Genomic DNA, 4095 nt, shown 5'->3' on the forward strand with positions numbered 1-4095 from the left:
AGTATCATTGCAATAGAACCAAGTCTGGTTCCAATCCTTAGGGTGACTATGATGCTTGGCGTGAGGGAAGCTGGCGTCTTTCCTTTCCTGAATTGAAATGCCGCCAAGTTCAGTATTGGGCCCGTCTACAAATTCGGTATGGCAGTTTAAATAGAAAAAGTCCCTGAACAGTTCAACGGTCGGTTCTTCTTATAGATAAGCCTCGCAAAACACTTGAAAATTACAAATATTGGACACAGAGTTAGCTCCAATATCTTGCGGGTGGATCTGGAAGCTAGCAAGCACATCACGAAAAAACTTTGATCCAGGAGGTTTAAAACCACGGTTCAGATGATCAACAAACAGAACTATCTCGCCATCCTTGGGCTCAGGAGGATTTTCTGGGCCGAGGGCTCGTCAGTGGATTTCACTCTATTTTGGTAAAGCGCCAGTTATAACACATCCTTTCAGATCTTCTTCCGTAATCCGGGATGGAACCCAGTTACAAGCATAAAAAGTCTTGGCCATTTTTTGGACAACCTGAAGGAAGGTTTGTGCCGGGTTAAGATTCATGGTTAACAAGCATAAAGCATTGCAAGTTAAGAGACAAAAGGTATTCAGGCATGCAAAATTGTTAAACCGGAGGTTGATGCTATTATAAATGATAAAGCGGTTGGCGGTTTACAAGGGGACTAATGGTATATGGCAGGTTATTTTCTAAAAGATAAACCGCCTACACGGACAATGAGAGTATAGATCTGAAGCAAAAAAATGATTAAGTGAGGAAGAACAAGTTTCACAGTTTCACATTAGAATTTCAGATCTACCGCATGTCAGCAAAAGGAAGACATTTAGACCTAAAAGTTGGTGCTGGAGCAGTTCATGAAGTTCCAGATCGGGCTTTTCTACATAAAAGAGATAATCTGATGACAAAAGAAGGACTATCATTGTTACCGCACAAGGATATATTAGGTTTGGAATCTATCATGTAGGCTATGATGAAGAACAAGGGAAAAAACCACGAAAACTTCCATGAGCCCGTATGAACCCTAAACAGATCTATAGAGAAGAAGAAGAAGAACTTACTGAAACTATTGAATGGCGGAGGTGCGTGAGCAGGGTCTGGTCCGAACAGGTCGATGCAGTGGCCAAAGTTGAAGCAGAGGTGAAGTCCGACGGCGGCGGCGGAGCTCGAGAGCTCGAGCGACGCAAGGAAGATGAGGAGACGAAGAGGCACGAGGGGAAAATGAAAATGACCCTCGGCCCTATTTATAAGATGAATGGATAAGTGGCAGGCATGAGAATCGAGGAGGTTGAAAAATGGATATGCAGACATGCAGACGCCTCGATTTTCGGAGATCCATTAAAGAAGATGCATTAAAAGATTTGGGTTCTATGTAAAGTTAATAGTGGATGATGTCACGATAGGTTATCATGGTCTTGGAAGGTGATGTCACGGTGGTTTACAAGATTTTTGTGAAGATATTGAAGGCGGAATTTTCCTCAGTGTTGAAGATTGACATGAACAGGTTCAAATCAATCTGGGGCTTAATGTTGGGGATATAACTACTGATTATAAACCACCCAGGAGGGGCCGGGTTATACCTATAAGGAGTTATCCATATTGAAGCCCATGAAGACAAGGAGCATGGCTGAGGGAGTCCTGGATTAGGGGGTGTCCGGATGGCCGGACTATACCTTCAGCCGGACTCCTGGACTATGAATATACAAGATTGAAGACTTCGTCCCGTGTCCGGAAGGGACTTTCCTTGGCGTGGAAGGCAAGCTTTGCGATACGGATATGTAGATCTCCTACCATTGTAACCGACTTTGTGTAACCCTAACCCTCTTCGGTGTCTATATAAACCGGAGGGTTTTAGTCCGTAGGACGACATACAGAACAACAATCATACCATAGGCTAGCTTCTAGGGTTTATCCTCTCTGATCTCGTGGTAGATCTACTCTTGTACTACCCATATCATCAATATTAATCAAGCAAGATGTAGGGTTTTACCTCCATCAAGAGGGCATGAACCTGGGTAAAACTTCGTGTCCCTTGCCTCCTGTTACCATCCGGCCTAGACACACAGTTCGGGACTCCCTACCCGAGATCCGCCGGTTTTGACACCGACATTGGTGCTTTCATTGAGAGTTCCTCTATGTCGTCGCCATTAGGAAGGATGCCCTGCCCTGTCTTTAAAGACGGCACCGTTGCTAAGGGAGATTTGGCTGTCGGCCAAACCCTCCAGCTAGGTGGTTTTCTTATGACCGCCTGTTCGGCTTCTGCGCCGACGATGACCTCTCGATCCATCGAAAACAATCTTTATGTCAGCTCGGAACTCGCCGAGCAGTTAGATCCAATGGAGCTCTCCTCCATAAGCGAGCTCTTGGATCGCATCGCCGCCCTGGGAGTCGCTACGGATTACGACCAGATTGGGCCTAAACCCGATCCGAGAGAGATTAACTCTCCCGAAGTCACCCATCATGTTGCCGTGGTAGAGGGACAGTGTGGCGACCCTTCATCTATCTTAAGGACTAGCTACGTCCGGACTCCCGATCCCTCCAAGCCGGATACCCGCGGAGGGGAGGATATCACTCAAGACCTGAACTTAGAGTCAGGCGACGGGCTGGATTCATTGGACAACATCCAGGAATCCAAATTTTCGAGTTCGGAAATTCCTCGGCCTCTGAGCCTCAGATTGGGTGAGGCTTTGGATTTAATTCCACCCACACACCCAAACATAAGCGATCTATCCCAAATCAGGCAAGAGCCCGATGAAACAATACATCATTACTGGGCCAGATTCCTCCTGGTTAGGAACAGAATAAGGGACTGCCGCGAGGAAGACACAATCTCAATCTTCGGCAATAATTGCACGGATAAGGGAATCCTCAATGCCATAAGTCGCTGTGATATTACACGCTTCGCTGACTTAGCATCCATTGTACGAAAGTACAGTCCGATGGAAAGCGCCTAGAAAACCGAAATAAAATTTTGGGACGATCCGGCCCTGGATACAAACCCAGTCCGAAATAAAAGGGTGCATCATCGCCAGACACCCGGGTCAAACACCAAAAAGCAAAAACCCTCTACAGGGCATGGAACCGTACTGGAAGGATGGCTTAATGGACCCTATAAAATTCACAGTACAGAGGATGCCACACCAACTCACAGCCTTAGAGCATGTTGGATACTCCGGCAGGTGGCCAAAATTGGTGAAGATCTCCTAATTCCGGAGGCCACAGAAAGCCACCCAGAGACACCAATACGGTATTAACAGTCTTCGAGACTTTCGCATCAAATAATATGCGAAAAAGGACACTCCGCAGCCTTGCCAAAGTCTACAAAGTAGCAACAATAAACCCAAGGAGTGACACGGCTATTACCTTTAACGCCAGTGATGAACCTAAATTCCGAACAGCCCGAGCACCGGCCGCATTGGTCCTCAGTCCAATAGTGGACGGCTTTCGTCTTACCAAGGTACTCATGGACGGCGGCAGCGGATTGAACCTCATTTATGAGGAAACCCTTCAAAAAATGGAAATAGACTGGAACCGCATTGAGCGAAGCAGCACAACCTTTAGAGGAATAATCCCAAGTCGGGAAGCACGTTGTACAGGAAAAATCACACTAGATGTGGTGTTCGGCACGCCGGATAATTACAGGTCCAAAGAGGTCATGTTCCACGTGGCTCCGTCCAGCAGCGGTTATCATGCTCTGCTAGGGCGGGAAGCGTTTACAATCTTCCAAGCAATACCCCATTACAGGTACATGAAGCTCAAGATGCCCGGGCCTAACGGGATCATCACTCTCGCTAGTGATCCGGACATAGCACTCCGCGCCGAAAACAAGACAGCCGCACTGGCCCTCGAGGCACTATCCGAAGCCCTAGTGGCTGAGGAACTGACTATGCTGCGCTCCATAGTGAATAGGGACGATGTGGTACTCGACAAAAGAACCAAGTCCACCTCCTTTAAATGGGCGGACGAAATAGTCAAATTCTAGGTCCATCCAACGGACCCCAATAAAACAGCTTCCATCGGGGCACAGTTAAACCCTGATGTAGACGCCGCACTACGAGAGTTCCTACGAGAGAACTGGGACATTTTTGCCT

Source organism: Triticum dicoccoides, chromosome 3A (genome assembly GCF_002162155.2).
Source record: "Triticum dicoccoides isolate Atlit2015 ecotype Zavitan chromosome 3A, WEW_v2.0, whole genome shotgun sequence".
Taxonomy (NCBI): domain Eukaryota; kingdom Viridiplantae; phylum Streptophyta; class Magnoliopsida; order Poales; family Poaceae; genus Triticum; species Triticum dicoccoides.